This window comes from Nannobrachium achirus, assembly GCF_963921795.1.
Source record: "Nannobrachium achirus genome assembly, chromosome: 10".
In the NCBI taxonomy this organism is placed as follows: Eukaryota; Metazoa; Chordata; class Actinopteri; order Myctophiformes; family Myctophidae; genus Nannobrachium; species Nannobrachium achirus.
In genome coordinates, this window is record NC_137819.1 from 18,435,966 (window position 1) to 18,454,138 (window position 18,173).

General features: G+C 42.0%; 1 protein-coding gene across 1 annotated transcript in view; it reads left to right on the plus strand.

Moving 5' to 3' along the window:
- LOC308292879 (GTPase IMAP family member 8-like) overlaps positions 1–18,173 on the plus strand; it is a gene marked incomplete at both ends in the record, with an annotated part of 407,153 nt that overhangs the window by 266,192 nt on the left and 122,788 nt on the right. The gene's annotated exons all lie outside the window — the stretch shown is intronic.

Below are 18,173 nucleotides of genomic sequence, written 5' to 3' on the forward strand. Positions count from 1 at the left end.
CAAAAGGTTCTACGCCGAGGTGTTTCTGATGACAAGGACACACAGGACACTGAGGACAGGACAACAAGTGAAGCAGCCACTTCCCTAACCCCCCCTACCTCCCCCCACCCTACCCCCTGATACACACACAGCAAACACACACACACACACACACAGAACACACACACTCCCTCTGATGTGGATTGAGAGCCCTAGCTGGCGTTTTCGTCTGTCGCGTTTGCATCTCTTCCACTTCAAGTTCAGGAAATCTAAACTTTCCTCTCGCTAATCACCCGTCGCTTTGAAAGGGATAAAAGGAATTAGTGGTGGAGGGTAATTGCCCCCCGCCAGCCCCCCCTCCCCCCACCCCCTCATCTAGTGGCCCTAAGAAGTGGACCTTGAGACCTTTGGCATGCAAATGAGAAGCTTTGACACCAGCAAGGCTGATCAACCTTTTTTAGACCTGTGCTGTGCAGAGAACTTCACAGGAGAAAAACCCATGAGAGTCTGACTGTGTTTGCTGTAGTTATACCATTATGACCTTTTTTATTGGATTTAATAAAGTGGTTCAAAAAACATTCCAAAAATCTGAGTTTTGTTTGTCACATCATAGTTCTACATGCGCACTCCATCGTTTTCGCTGCATTTGACCTTTATTCATGCACACACTCTTCTTCTCACAGAATGGTACAGTGCAGAGTAAAAGGAAAAAGGTAGAAAAGCAGATACGAGCTAACACATAAACAAAACAAATAAAGATTTATGCACATATACAGATCAGGTAGTGTATGTGAAAGCACTTACATGATGTGATAGGAGATTAGCATCAGATGCAGGCGTGCACATAATATTTTAGAAACATTAGTATCATATTATGCAGGTGTGTACATGTTATTTTGGGGGAAAAGGCGTATCAAATACAGGTGTGTACATGTTTTTTTGGTCTTTTTAGACATCCCTTGACATGTTATTATTAGTATCATATGCAGGTATGGACATTATTTTAGAAAAACTAGTATATTATGCAGGCGTGAACATAACGTGATGCCATAAGGCTGGGTATAGAAACAAAAAGTAGCAGCATACAGTGTTTCCAGTGTTTCTTAAGGACCCGTTTCAAAGAGCAGTTCATGCAGCCTGGAAAGGTAGATCAGCTATTTACGGTAGGTAGATTTTTGAAAAATACAGAAAAGGCACCACATTTTTTCCTGTTTTAGCACAAATCTTCTCTTATGGTGGCCCTTGGCACAGCGTCTTTCAGATGGGGGTCCGCGGCCAAATACATATCAATTTGGGGGTCCTTGAGTATACATGACTCAGTAAAAACAATATTTTTGTTTTGTTCTGTTACCCATCTGTAAAGACATGCCAGAGTGAAGATACACTGCTTTCATAACGTGTCACTCGTTTGCATGCTGGTGTGAGGTGAATAGGTAATACATCAGCTCATTGTTTAATTAGTTTCCAAAGAACCACACAATTACAGGAATATGTTTCTATTTACAGGATGGCGTGTGATGGTTGTGGTCTTCTGTGTTGGCCTGGCGACGGGCGGCAAACTAGGGTGGTCTTGTGTGTGTGCGCGTGAGCGTGTGTGTGCGCGTGCATGTGCGCGTGCATGTGTATACGTGCGAGAGAGAGAGAGGCATTATGTCAGGATGACTTACTACTTGTTTTTATCTCTAAAAGTGTCACTTGGCAACCGGGGTGGGTTTGAATTTGTTACATTTCAAAACTTTTCGGGTTGAAATCCTCCTCAAACACGGTAGAGGAGAAAATCTTTGACCAAAGGGGGAGAAAAAAGTCGATGATGGTATCCTGACAAATGTTCTCTACATATGCAATCAGATTTCTTCATATTCAGTCATGCCTTTGCTTGCTCTCACTTTGATCTGAACAGGTGAATTATTTTTAAAAGTGACAGATATCTTATATTAGAATGAATAGTTCACCAAACATTTTTCAAAACTGATACTTTCAGGAAAGAATAATTTGTGTTCCCATGGAACCCATATATTTCCATTTTTGTTACTTTTGTGCGACACTGTCATACAATGGAAAATGCTGTTGGTGTATACAAATACCAAACCTTTATGCACATGTACATTTGATGTTGCTCTTTGTATTCTCTTTCTTTTCCTTAAAACTTACATAAAACTTATTTTTATTCTGATGTTGTTATTTCATATGCTGCTGCATAGTCTGAAGGAAGCCCAACCAAAATAAGTTTTACTCTTATGTACCTGTACACTAGATTTAACAATAAAGTACAACTTTGAACCTTGAACCTTGAACGGAGTAGGACATTGATTTACAAAGAAAAAGTTGAAATATGGCGATAGAAGGTTTCTAAATGGTAGCAAAGATAAACAAAAAAACAAACAAACATATCATTATTTTCTACTCCAGCAGGTCTTCACAATTCAGATCACTTCACAGATTCCGTTCGGAATACGGATTCCTCACAGAATCTGTACTTTTCCCCCCACGTATTTCTCTGATATTGTGCTTTCCAAATATGTGAATATGTGCAGCTGAGGTCAGCAGACACTGTAGTGTGAGAAAACACTGCTGAATTACCTCACTGCATGGGCTCCAGCTGAGTGCGTGCGCACACACACACACACACACACACACACACACACACACACACACACACACACACACACACACACACACACACACACACACACACACACACACACACACACACACACACACAGCTGAGTGCACACACTTTCACATGTTGTACACACACAAGGTTGATTAGCAGGGGATCTTCTGCTTCTGAACTCCTCCTGTCGGGTCATTCATTTTGGGGGGGATGGGGATATGCTTCTGGTCAGACTGAATTAAATATGCATATCCTTATTTGATATGTTTGATATTCATCTATCTATAAATGCGAGAAGTCTCTGCGTGCGTGCGTGTCTGCATGTCTGTCTGTAATCCGCGTATCTCGAGAACCGTTCGTCCCACCGGCTTCAGATTCGGCACGCGCGTTCCCCGCCGCGGCACGGAGTGCAGTGCCGGGCCTCGACCCGACGCGCGGTTTCCCCGAACCGGCGCGAAACGTTCGGAATCTCCTTATGCGGGCTGATTGTTGACATCAGGCTGTTCCGGAGGAAATCGGCACAAGCGCTGACTCATTGTGACATCACTTCATAAAAGGCTCTGACATCACGTACAACACATGAGTCAATGGGCATAAATGGACACAGGCAAACAGATGGTCAAAACGGGTCCTATGACAACAGGTATAATGGGGTTTGCATTAAAGGGGGAACCGGCATTGTGTCTGCAACACATTTGGAGGCACAGACAGATACAGAGATCTCCATAATGGGCATAAAGGGACACAGACAAACAGATACAGAGATCTCCGTATATGGGCATGAAATTGATGCAGACAGACAGATACAGATACTGTATCTCCATATATGAGCATAAATGGACACAGGCAAACAGACAGATACAGAGATCTTCATATATGGGCATATGGGCATAAAATAGACATGCGGTTTTCCAAAACCGGCGCAAAATGTTCGGAATCGCATAAAATGGACACAAAAAATGGACGCATATAAACAGGTATAATGGGGTTTGCTTTAAAGGGTGGGGCATTCATTCCCTATTTCAAATTCGGCACGCGCGTTCCCCACCGCAGCAGGTAGTGCAGTGCCCGGCCTCGACCCAATCCGATACGCGATTTTCTGGAACCAGCACGAAAGGTTTGGATTCTGATGTCTGACATCAGGGTTTTCCGGAACCGGCACTTTTTTTTTCTTTATTTATTTTGTTTCCTGAAAAGTTAATATTTCGGTTTCAGCAGCGATATAATAACATAATAATAACAACAATAATAACACACATTTCACCGGTTCAGGAAGATGTTTAAGCTCTGAACCCATGAGGATGGGAGAGGCTGTCTGAGTGGTTTAGCTTCGTCGTGCAGGACAGTGGTCCTCAACCCTTTTCAGGCTGCGACCTTATCCAGTCCAAATAACCATATTTGGACTGGACATATTTGGCCGATCTACTGTATATTTGGCCGATCTACGGCTATAGAGAGCGCATGCATAAAGTGAATGGCAAATCGAGTGGCAAAGTGAGTTTAACGTTGTCTAATGCTATCAGATAGGACTTTTCTGTTTGGTTGTATGGGCTGTCAAGGCCAGAAAGTAGGCCTTCCCGCATAACTTCCAGGTATGATGATGATGTCACCCTCTATTTTCAAAATGTTTGCCTCTTTCTTATACAATTTCACAATTTGGACAATGTTTGAACAGTTTTTACAGCATGGTTTGTTGATTAGCCTACTTTTGATGCAACAGTGGCCTTTCTTTTTCTTTCTTTCTTAAACAGGTCTTAAAAGTCCTTAAACGGTGCCCTCCTGGGGGTCCCGAACCACAGGTTGAGAACCACTGGTGTAGGAGAGCAGGGCTGAATGGCCAGGAGCCAGAGATCAAAAGGAGAGCGGGAGAGAGGAACCATTTTCACTGACAAACAGTAAGTGTCAAAGCCAGAGAGGATTAATGATGGCTGCAGCCCAGGAACGTTATTTACCCACAGGAGAGAGAGAGAGAGAGAGAGAGAGAGAGAGAGAGAGAGAGAGAGAGAGAGAGAGAGAGAGAGAGAGAGAGAGAGTCACGCAAAACGTGTGACACGTCAGTCTTCCTGTATCGTCACCTCTCCCGTCCCCCCTCTATAAATGCACTATTAAAATGAGACGCAGAGTGTGACATCCTTCCATGCATGCATGCTCTCTGAGATAATAAGCTAGCAGTGGTGGGAAAAAAAAGTTCTTAAGTAAAAGTATCAATACCACAACATGGAAATACCCTGTTAGTGAAAGTCCTGCATTCCAGATCTGACTGGAGTTGAAGCGCAACAGTATTGGCATCACAATTTACTTAATGGGTTAAAGTACAGTAAAATCAAATATTTAAAAATCAAAATCTTTGTCAATCTAAATGATATATCCATATATCTATATGCATGCTTGTATAACATAAATAAGCTTTGAGCTTCAGCCTTTGCCTTTTTGATCAACAAGAAATAAATGTTGGATTACAATGTGAAATGTTTTTGATAATGTTGAAATAAACAAAACTAAACTAATGATTGTGACTTATTGTATATTCTATAAATCCAGACATTAAGGCCATCTTATTGCTACTTCGAACTCCATGCCACCTGGGCAATGATACAGAACCTTGAAGAGGGAAAAGGTTCGTTTTAGCAGGAGTTTTGCTTCCTGAGCCAGTGCGGCATTAAACCATGCAACTTCCCTGTTGATTGGTTTTCTGTGTACAGTGAGGACATCATGTATGATCTTAGCGTTGTGTCTTGTGATATGTTGCTTTGTGCTATATGGTTATGTGTACAATTATTGTTACTATTATGTGTTGTGTTGCTGCACAGTATTGTGGATATATATTCTCTATACTGTCCTTATTTGGTTCTGGTAATCTTTTGCCACTACAATGTTGAGGAAGTGAAGGTAACGACACAAATATTGAATCTTGAGTGCATGGTGACTTGATAAAGTTGACTGGCATAATACACTCCAGTAGATACCGTCTCTGTCTCGAAACGTGTCGCTCTGCACCCGCGTTTCAAGCTTGTAGATCTGCTACTTTTGATGCTTTTGTGTGATGCTGTAGATGAAAATACAGAGATAAGAGTCTTCTGCCGACAATGTACCAGTCATTTCCTCCAGTCCTGCTTGCCTGGCAGGGCCCTCGGCAGTGGGCTTCCAGGGCCCTCACAGAGAGGAGCAGGGGGCCCCGGCCAGCCAGCCAGCCAGCCTAACCGTAAACGGGGGGGAAATAAAGGAGGCTGGGCTCTTCATTTTACAGCCTTCCCACGCCAGGCCAGCCAGCCAGCTGACTGGAAGTGTTACCTGGAATATGCTGCTTGCTGCTGTAACACACAGCCAATGTGAGGCCCTTACAGGGGCCCTCACAGGGGCCCAGGTGTACAAACAGTAAACAGTGGCTGTGGAGAGCCACATCAAAGGCTCTCATTAAAAGACAATAGATACAGCCCCCCCACCACCTCCCCCATCTCCTAATCCAAGCAGTGCTTTTTACCTATGTTGCTCTCTCGCTGGTGGAGCGCCTCCTACTGTCCATTCTCCCTGGCGGTTGTGTGACTGATAAGGATGATATGGGTGGACGTGGGATAGATTTGAGACAGGGGCAATCCTTCTGTTTGCTCTGTCGTGCTCCATTTAAGGTTCCCAGCCCGTATAGGAGCTTATAGCATTCGGTTCAGTACAACGCTCAATGGCAATCATACACTGAATAAATAATGCATTAAATTAATCGGTCAATGACGTCATGTTGTCGTTATAAGTAAGCAGAATTCCATCATTATTTCAGTTACGGGAATATTTTTTTAACTGAAAACACCAGACAACTATCCGTCTAGTTGTACACGTCCATTAATATTCCCATAAAATACAACAAAAAAGTGGGGGAAAACATATTATGTAACTACTGATAGACGTAAGTGAAATGCGGGTCCATTTGTACACCGTCAAAGTTAAGGGGAAGACCTTCAAATTCCAAAGTTTGAGAACCACTGTGTGTTAGTGTACAGCGCATAGTGTGTAGTGAGGGTTGTTGTGAGTGTGTTGTGGGGCAGCCATGGGAAAGCAGCGAGCCGCTCTCAGACACACACACACACAGCCTCAGCGTAGCTTTGATGGGGTGGGGGGAGGGGGGGGTTGTGTGTCTCTTTGTAGTTGAGACGGTGGAGATGGGCCTGTTAGCCTGTTAGTCAGTAAAAGTTGAGGGCATAAATGGCTCCCTAACAGGAAGTGGTTTACACGCTGACGTCCAACCTGCCTGTGGCCCTCTATTGTCCCCGGTCCCCGCGTGCCACTTCATTACCATCTCCATAACAAAGGACGGTAATTGCCTCTTTTCTTTAGCTAGCCCTTCATCTTGCAGAGGCTCTTTCTCTCCCTCCTCTATCTGCTCCCCACCACCACCAACCTCCCCTTCCCTCTCTACCTCGCTCACTCCTTCCTTCTGTCTGTCCTCTCGCTCCTTCTCGCTCCCTCTCGCTTTCCCCCTCTCCCCGCTCTCCCAGTTCAATTCGATTCCATTTTTTATTCAAGTGCCAAATCACAACAAGTTGTCTCAAGACACTTTACGTGCAGAGCAGAGAGTGAGACCCAACATTCTTCACTTCAGAGTGACTCTCAATGCAATTCAATTCAAAGGGCTTTATTGCCATGAGAAAACATACGTTTACATTGCCAAAGCAGACGCGTATACACAATACAATACGATCCATCAATATATTACAATCAAAATAAAACATGTACAATTGAAGGGAGTGAAACCGTTTTCATGTATCGAGGTTATTCAATGCAGACAATGATTAGACTCTCTCTCTCCCTCACTCTCTTGAAGTTCAGTTCAAAGACAGCTTTATATTGGCATTGGGAATTTACGTTCACATGTGAAAGTGTGAAAAACTAAAAACAGAATATGTGTAGTGTATATACTGTAGTTATGGATAAAGCTCTACTGCAGGGGTGGGCAACTTTGGTGATGGAGAGGGTGCTATATTTCCACCTTCACTCCAAAGGGCCACGTCGCATATTGCTACGTCCTATACTTTGTCATTCTAGTATCTCATGCAAAAGAAGCAAACATAGCCATATACAAGCTCAACACGCTTTGTGCAGCGATGTGTTTTGAGCTTGTTAGGCATCTGGCCAGTTGCCCATGTATGCTCTACTGTAAGGAAATGTGTAAACAGAGCTGTGCAACATTGCAACTTTGTAGTCTCTCTCTCTCTCTCTCTCTCTCTCTCTCTCTCTCCCTCTCTCTCTCTCTCTCTCAGTTTTTGCAGTGTCAGCTGTTCCCTCCTGTCTCATAGAAGCAATATTTCAGCAGCCACACATTGTCCATTAGTCCAGGTCAGATGTAATGTACAGTATGTGATGTTGTGGTTTCTTCCACTCCCCTTAGCAACACAGTGTGTATGTGTGGCGTGAGACCCCTCTGACCTTTGACATGACCTTTGACAGACGGGGCATTTACACAAGTGCTTAGAAAACACAGTTTTTATTTAGTTCAGAAAATAGCCGACGCAAATCTATAGCCTGGTTCCTGAGAGAATCCCTACACAGAGCACAGGCCTGCCATGATGACAGCCAGCCAGCTGTTCATTCAAACCATTTAAGCCCAATATTCAATATTTGTTGTACAACAAAAAGCGGAAATAGTTTATAGCTTGTAGAACTGCTATTTTAGCTATTTTTGAAAACAAAAACAAAAAAGAGTGAATATTTTCACCTATATGTACTATAATTAGGGTTAAATGTGATTAATTGCAAAGAATGTACACCTACTCAACCTACGCATAAAAGGCTCAAACCTTTTATACGATAGGACCTCATTTAATGGGGGAAATGTCTTGGCAAGCACACACATGGTTTACAGTGCAACTCTAACATTTAAATAGAAATAAAGCACGCACTGGTAGCCTGGACCACAAATAATTATTAGACAATGCATTTGCAGCAATGTGATTCCTGCTGTTGTTGTGTTTTATCAATGTATTTCAAATGCTACTGAAAGTGTTTTTGTACACCCTACAATGTAGGCGTATGTAGGGCCTACATACTTCACCAGAACCTAAATAAAACATTAAAAAAATAAACTCTCAAAAAAACAAATTAACCAGACTCAATGGGAAGGAAACTTTTTTCACTTGCCACTGTGCCGCCCGACCCCAACATCACCATCCCACGACCTCGCTTGAGGTCCCGACCCATAGTTTGAGAAACCTCTGCTTTTAGAGTTGTCAGTGTTTGTTTGCACAGTGTGTGCACAGCTCTAACTTTAGGGTAGTCACTCTGGCCTGGGACCATTAACTTGCCATGCAGTAAGAAGGACCAGGGAAACAATACAACGTGTACAAAATACGTTTACGGCGGCAGCTGATGTCTGATGATATATTTAAAGTTCTTTAGACTAAAGGAGTATTTCACCCCAAAATTAGAATTAGTTTTCTGTCAATCTCTCGTCCTCGTGAAGCCCTGAATTCATGGAGAAATTGTATTCGTGTCGCATTCTTTCGCGGTGAAAGTAGAGTCACAGTGAGAGTTTATAATCTCTAACACAGCTCTCGAGTGTCTGGTATTCAGTCTGTGTTTTCATTACTTACACCAGTGGTTCTCAACCTTATCAGGCCGCGACCCCCAAAATAATCATATTTTAACTAGGGACCCACCAACCTATAAGAGCACTGAGTTGAGGCATTACCTTTTGTATAACACGTTCTCACAACGCCTCGCGCAAGGCGTTGTGAGAAGGTGCATGTAGATCGTCTATTTTCACAATTTCTTTTTTAATTTGTCATTTTAGAGGTATTAAAAAGTCCTTAAATTGTCACTTGCAGATACCCTCTAGTCTATACACTTAAACTTTATGTTGGTTTGTTTACTGTTGAGAGAGAAATCAATATTGCACATTAAGTTCAAATCATTTGGGGACCCCCCAAAATAATTTGGTGACCCCCCTGGGGGTCCCAACCCACAGGTTGAGAACCACTGACTTACACAACGTACATTTTTTAAAACACTCCTGGTTTGGCTCAGCTTCAGGGATATTCACCTTTGGTTCAGCTTCATGGGCATTCACTGCCCTGATGAGTTTTACGTTTGTTATTATTGGACTCCTATTTTCCATTCAATTAATCAGATATTCTCCTTGAATTCAAATTATCATGAGCCGAGCAATTGATAGAAGAAAATTATTTTTACTGTGAATGGCTTTCATTATTTTTACTTTATTTTTTAAAATACAGGTTGGAATTATTATATATAACAGTTTAGGCAAACATTCATATCAAGCAGGGGAAAATGTGTGTTGTGAGCGCAAGTAAGTATAACTTCAACCTCTATACACACACACACACACACACACACACACACACACACACACACACACACACACACACACACACACACACACACACACACACACACACACACACACACAGTACAAACACACCTGGCCGTCCATCTCATCTCCCACTCCGCGTCCTCTCCCACTTTGAACTTTCCGAGGTGACATGTAGGAAGTAGAACTTTAATCAATGCGGAGCGAACGATGGATCAACAGCCTGTGGCCTGTGTACTGCATCCATCTACACCACAGTATATCTGTAGTCCCATCAGTTCCACAGCATGAGGCCCCGCAAACACCTTTATACCTCCAGCACGTCAAACATATCCGCTGCCTCACGCTCCCTGCATGCAGTCTGTCTGGATAAACACCTTTTCTCTTTGCTGTAGCACCTCATTAATGTAAACACCTCCACACACACACCACTGGTGTAAAGCAACTAAGTACATTTACTTAAGTGCTGTACTAAAGCACAATTGTGAGGTATCTCATCTGTGCTTTACTTGAGCATTTCAAATTATTATGAATTTACTTCTGCTCCACTACGTCTGAGATCCAAAGAAAAGATGAGTGTCTCTCGTTTTAGCGATTTTAATGAGTTTGATTTCAGTGGGTGGGGGCATGCGCAGGCCTAAAGGTGGCTAAATATCTCTTATTAGACACAATAAGCCCATTCCCAAAATGCACCGCAATCTTTCATGTGACTTAAGGGGGCTAGAAGTGTTACTGTAAATAGTAATAAAGAAATTGGCTTATTGTGTCTAAAAATACATATTTAGCCACTTGTATGCATGCCCCTACCGCCTATAGCCACTGAAATAAAAATGGCTAAAACGATAGAAAGCATGCAGTAAATGAAACCGTTTTAACACACATCTTTTCTTTTCTCTAATTACAATATAAAACACGAATCCTTGTTGTAAAAACAAAGTTGTCCTTTAAGCAGAGCATGAAGTGGTAGAAGAAGTAGTTAAGTAAATAGCAGTAAATAGCAATACCACAATGGAGAAATCAAACACTCTGTTTGCTAATACAAGTCCTGTATTACAAAATACATATTCAAGAAGTTCAAAAAGTATTGACACCAAAATGTACTTTGATACTGCCAAAGTCATTTTGGAATAGCTGAAGTGTAAAATACTGCGTAAGTGGTTAATGTATGTTTCGTAATAATAATCTAAATATGCAAAGTAACTTGAAACTAAAGCCTTTCCACTCCATTGTAGTGGGGTGGAAGTATAAAGAATTGAAAATGTATAAACACCTTTTTCTCTTTGCTATAGCACCCATTTAATATAAACACCTCTCTCTTTACCATGGCACCTTTTTAATGTAAGCGCCTTTCTCTTTGATACGGCACCCAGTTAATGGAAACACCTTTCTCTTTGCTGTGGCACCTTTTTAATGTCGGCACATCTAAGCGATTTGACGTGAATGTTAATGACACTGAGTGGTTACGTGCCTTTTATCATGTCAAGACGCAATGGGAATATTAAGGCTTTTTTCACACCAAAGTGTTTCTCAAATCTTTAGGACTGACTTGACTGTCCACACTGTTATCTGACTGTCCACACTAGGACTGACTGAGTCAGTGGTAATTTTGACAGCACATGTTGTAGCTTAGCAGTCTATATCAGGGGTCTTCAAAGTTTTCAGGCCAAGGACCCCTTAGTCGAGAAAGAGATGAAGCAGGGACCCCCACAACCTTTTCATAGATTCCATACAGTTTGAAAGCACAATCATCAGTATTTTGGATTCATGTCAATTTGTGTTTTCAGATATTTAACCACTTGAACCGTCAATACTTAATAAACTTGATATTTCACTCTGTACTTGCTGCTCTTTTCCCCCTCTACACCAAACCTCTTTGCCGAAAATAGCCGATCTACAAGCTCACAAGGCATCGCGATCTGCTATTTTTGGCTACAGTTCTCAGAATATGGACGCTATGGTTCAGGTGGTTAATATAAAAAATTTCTATCACACAAAGATTTGGAGGACCCCCTGTAGTAACTCTGAGGACCCCCTAGGGGACGGAAGACCCCTAGTCTATATGGTAGTTTTAGTCATCATAGCTTAGTTAGTGTGGTTACTATATAGGCAACACACTCTTTGGTTCGACATTTGGTTTGCCAGCAAGTGAACCTGCTTTTTGTAAACCTTTGCACACATGTACAAGTGAAGCTTTTAGGCATGCTTCACACACTGTTCAGCTTCACTCATGTGAAGCATGACATCACAATATACCGTAGAATATAATATAGACGGAATTGAGTTCCCAGTGGATTCTTCCACTGGCAATTTCCCAGTATCGCACCTTTCTAGTTTAAATACTACTTTTAGTCATCATAGTCAATTTGTTTGTTTGTCTGTTTCAGAGTTGATCAAAACCAATCTGATTCCAGTTTAGACAGGTCACACACATTGACAAAAATAATGTGATTTAAGCTGCCAGTCTGGGGGATAGACTGCTCCATGAGCATGTGTTTTTCCCGGGCAGGGAGAGCTGGGGCAGGTTGCATGGAGGAGGTTGTGCTCCTGTCAAGGAAAGGTAGGAAGGGGGGGGGGGGGGGGGGGGGGGGGGCAGACCCCCTGAGTGAGCTGAGCTGTTTTAACTGGGGGGCCCCACGTGGCCCCTGACAAAAGAGCTTGGTTGGAATCAGCGTCTGAGCTATTGTTGGCCTGGGAGCCAGCCAGAGAGGCTGGTCCTTAATGGCTGGAGCTACGGTCCCCTGGATCAATTAAATTCAATAAAGTTCAATTCAAAGGAGCTTTTTTTATTGGCATGAGAAAACATACGTTTACATTGGGGCCCGAAGGAGCCGAGTGTCAAATGAAAACAATTAAAGGGAATAAATGTATGCACAATTAAAAGGGGAATACAGAAATGTGCAACTAGAGCGGTGTCACCTTGCAGCTTGAGGGGCGAAAATGGTTTACAGAAGCCACATAAAAAAGGTTAGAAGTAGTTGTATAATATCGTCGTTGTCGGGTGGAAACCTTGTATCTCCAAGTTTCAAATTTGTAAGTTCTTTCTCAAAGTAAAGCCCTGCTTCATCATACAAGGCCGTCGCACAAAAGTAGTGAAAACAGCAGATCTACAAGCACACAACGCCTCGCGGTGCGAGGCGTTGTGTGCTTGTAGATCTGCTGTTTTCACTAGTTTAAATCCTTTTTAAAATGATAAATGCAAAACGAACGGTTTTGGACATAGAAGGTTTTCACCCGACAACGATGATATCGTCACTGTCAATTCAAATGGAAACATTGTATGTCCAAAACCGAAAATAAATAGATAAATACCTCCTCAGGATTCAAATTCAAAAATAAAAAAAAGTAGCAGTTTGGAGCTTATGGATCTATAAACAGTAACAGTGCGGAGATAAGGTTTCTGCCCGACATCAACAATATATCGTTGTTGTCGGGTGAAAACCTTGTATGTCCAAAACCGTTCCTTTTGCATTTTTCATTTTAAAAATGATTTAAACTAGTGAAAACAGCCGATCTACAAGGTGCGAGGCGTTGTGTGCTTATAGATCTGCTGTTTTCACTACTTTTGTGCGACGGCCTTGTACGATGAAGCAGGGCTTTTACTTTGTGAAAGAACATACAAATTTGAAACTTGGAGATACGAGGTTTCCACCCGACAGCAACAATATACATGTAGGCAGCTTGGTATGAAGCTTTTCGAAACAAATAGAAGATCTTTTCTTGTCAGTGACTTGGTATAAAAAACCTTTTTATGGGTCCCTGGGATCATCAGGAGAACAGTAGGGAGCCAGAGAGAGGCTGCGGTTTGGCTCAAGGTCCCCATGGGACCCTGGGAACGTCGCCACAGCAGGTGACACAGTGGCTCCTCAGGCTGATAAACTGTTGCTGTAACATTCAATGTTATTATGAGTTTAAAAAAAAAAAGGACCTCAATTGAAACAAGCTATAGGCTTTCTTGTGCATATCCTTTAAGTTGACCGTGTACCAGTGTACTGTCATGAAACCTTTTTTTTCCTCCTATGCAAACTTTGAATAAATTATTCAATCGATCAATCAATCAATCAATCAATCAATCAATAACTCTTCATGCTGTACCAGGGACGTGCAGAGAATGTTAGAGAGGCACTGTTCTAAAAGGGCCTTTCGGTGAAAATAGCCGACATCCAAAATAGCCGACATTCAAACGTGTCGCGATGCGACGTGTTGTGAGCTTGATACCACACTGAACAAAGCATAGTTCAGTTCCATGCTGCGGCAACAGCATGGATTTCTACACAGAGAGGACAATTATTTCAACATAAGACACATGCGTTCAAGTTCAGGAGAGTTTGGACAAGGTAATTCTCTTGAATGCTGCCTTCAGGTATGGCATGGAAAGATGGCATTTGCATTTCTTTCACCATAGTAAAACTGCATTCATGGTCTGGAGAGGGCACAGACGGATAAAAGGGCAGGGGCTCAAGCCCCCTTTGATGTCTATGTGTCTATATCGCTATTGTTGATGTTCAACCTCGCAGTCTCATATCTGTGCTGTCGGGCAGAAAACAACTATGTCCAAAATATTAATGTTCAGGAATGAATAAAACCATGATTTTTTTGGGACCCTGATCTATACCTTTCAAGATGGGGGTCCTGATCTAGAAAAGATCTATCACATTATAGAGCTTTAACCTTTTGTTGTAGGCCTAACAGTATCTTTAATAACAATGCCACCCTGCACATGGACACCTCGTCTGTATCGGCAGCTATACTATCCAGAGACCCAGATGTATACAAACTTCCGCAGTTGGCTTTTTAAGCTACACATGAGCAATTTCACACACCAGGAGGACTCTGCTAGCCGGCATAAGCTAATGCATGTCACCTTACAGCCACCAAGGCAGTGACAGGCCTCTCACCAGGCTGACAGACCCGAGTCGAGTGGAGCTGTGGTACGATCGCACCGCGGAGCAAAACAAACTGAGGCCCCGGCGTCAGGGGTGTCACGCCAAATTCATGGGCCCTGGGTACAAGGCTTCACTGAGGGCCCCCCCCATGTGCTTTAACTATTGAAAAATAGCAGATATACAAGCTCACAGCGCGGCACCGAGTGCCGCGCTGTGAGCTTGTAGATCTGCTATTTTTGAAAATAGTTCTAAGGTTTTTTGAAAAACCTACGTTTCTATGTCAGTGGTGCTCAAAACTTTTCATGTGAAGGACCCCCAAAATGATATGCATTTGGCCCACGGACCCCCATCTCAAAATATTTAGTTCCAGGGACCCACCAGAAGCAACATTTGAGTTACAAATGTTCGCTTAAGGAATACATATATTTAAAGATTTGCACACATTTTCAAGACTTTTCAAAAGTAGTACATCTATTTTTCAATAGTTAAAGTATAAAATAATGAATGCCCATCCACCTTGGGCCCTAGTAACTCAGTCCCACTTTCCCCCCCTTGTGACGCCCCTGTTCGGTGTAGTAACACTTAGCAGAGACGCATGATGTGCAGTGTGCTGTATGCGTGTGAGAAAGCCTGTCTTTCCCCTCATTGGTAAAAGCGTGACGATCATTCCCAATGAGCTGTCAATGGACGTCCGATGTTTGCACCCATAGGTGGCTTTGATTTTCTTTTCTTTTTACCACTGGGACCCTAGAGTCACTATTCTACTGCAGTGCTTCTCAAGCTGTTTTTGGCTCAAGTCACCAGCACTGTAAATTAAGATTTTCAACCCCACACCCCTGATTTACACTACTTGTACCATGTGCTGCTGTATACATAATAATATTCCTAATAATGTATTCAATCAATCAAAACCATACATTTACTCTATGTCAGATTACGGCAGATACAGTATGTGATGAGGATAACTCGAGAGATTATCTGTTTCCATTAGGCTAGATTGAACATAACTTAATACTTGACATTTAACCACTTGAACCCCAGCATCCCTGGGAGGAGGGGGTTGGCCTGAAATAGCAGATCTACAAGCTCACAGCTTTCAGATCTATTTTCGCTGAAGAGATTTGGTGTAACTCGATGCAACACCATGCGAGTACAGTGCCACTCAGGTCTAGTTTTACTTGTGTAGTGGTTAAACCGAAGTGATATCGATGCAAATGCAAATATCCAAATATTATCAAAGTATTCTGCAGCACTCCTGGACTTGCGCCACGGCACACCACTTTTAGAAACTCTGTTCTAGGGGCTGATGAAGGCCAGGTTGTATGGCCGAAACGCTGTGTAGCTGTACCTACTGTACCTGATTATTGCACAGAAAAGATTTTCGGGGGGTCTTTGAACTATCCTGCAGGTGAATGATCAGGGGGGAAACGACACGTGTAGATCTGTTTTCTCCAAAGAGTTTGGTGTGCAGAAGGGGAAAAGGAGCCACAAACAGCTTTGCTCACGCAACAGGTACATTGTACATTTACACTGTGAATGAAGTGGGTGGAAATGAATTCTTATTTGGAGTTGTCAGGGAAGGTTAGAAGAAAAGAGATAGAAAGAAAGAAAGAAAATAGATATAAAAAAAAGGTCAGATATTAAAATGTTCAGTGTTAATTTTCATATTTTTTTTCACTGATGAAAACAAAAATAAAAACGAAATAAAAACTAAGCTATGATGACTAAAACTATGGCTAAATAAAAAAAAACACATTTTCATCAAATAAAAACTAGACTAAAATGTCAGGGAGTAGCCTACAAGAGACTGGACTGAACAAGAGATCTACAGGACTTAAGACAAGTCATTTCATGCTTGGCTGTACATGGATGTCACCCGCCAAAATAGCAGATCTACAAGCTCACAGGCGTGTTGTGAGCTTGTAGATCTGCAATTTTTTTGGCACACATTAGGTATGAATAAGGCATTGCAGCGCTATCAAGGCCGGCCAAAATACATTATAGTCGACTAAATCAGCTGTAGATTTAGTTGAGTAAAACTAGACTAAAACATTTCACATGACTACTAAACTAAATTGAATCTTATTCCAAAAACTATGACACATTTTCTGTCAAAATGAACACAGCTGATTGAGTTAAATGGTGGACATTAAAAAAATAATAATAAAAAAGCACCATATAATTTAGTAACAGGTACAGACCAATTAATGAATGGACCAAGTATGGTAGGCTATATATCCCTAGCAGACTCTGGTCAACAAGCATTTAAGTGGTTAAATAAATATAATATATTGTGGTAGAAAGGTTATGAATGTGGCTTACTTTGGGATGGTTACAGGAAATGCCCCGGGCCTATAGGGACTTGACCATTAACAAATGGTCAACGTTAAATAAAATAGTACGGTAATAATGGATAAATATTAGATGAATGTCAAAACTTAGTTTTTTCCCTCCTAATAACTCCAGTTAGGATAGATATCTGGTCAAATAATAGGAACTACTGTGACTTTCAAAAGGAGCACTCAACTGATGACATTCCAAGTAGAACACTGCCCCCTTGTGGGTTGAAATAAAACTAAATTAAAACTCATTCAAGGAAATTCGAAAAGAACCTTCTTTTGTATGTCCTTGTAACTGGCTTTCAAATAAGTTTTGTGCCAGGGGCCCCCAGAAGATTTGTATGTAAAAAAAAGAAATAATAATAAGAAAAAGAATTAGACATAGATGTGCTATTTTTGGATAGCCAACACATACATCCAGGGTTCTTGATGAGGTTCTAGCCAATCCAGCGGTCCCCACAAAACTCTTAACAGTAACTTTTTGGATGCATTGTTAGTGAATGTATGCTGAAATTGCTGACGCGATTCAGGAGTCCCGAGTTGGTGTTGGCTAGACCGCACTCTCGCATCGCAGTGAATGTAATAGAGCAGTGTTTCTCAACCACTGTGCCTGGGGACCTTTGGTGTGCCCATGAGGAGGGTCAAGTGTGCCCCTTGAAACTGCTTGAAAGCCAGTATTGTATTTATCATTTTAAAAATGATTTAAACCGTGAGGCGTTGTGTGCTTGTAGATCGGCTGTTTTCACTACTGTTGTGCGACAGGGCTTTACTTAGCGAAGAAACTTACAAATTTGAAACTTGGAGATACAAGGTTTCTTCCCGACAGTGACGATATTTACACCCCCGTATTATGTTGGTGTGCCCATGGATTCTTGGGACATGAAGTGTGCTCATGCAGAAAAAAGGTTGAGAAACACTGTAATAGAGAACACGCAAATACCTTGACATCTATCCTCACAACACTTACAGTATTCCATTTAATACATTGGACCGCCAAGAGGTAATTATTAAGGAACTGGACTCGTTAAAATCCCCAAAGGATC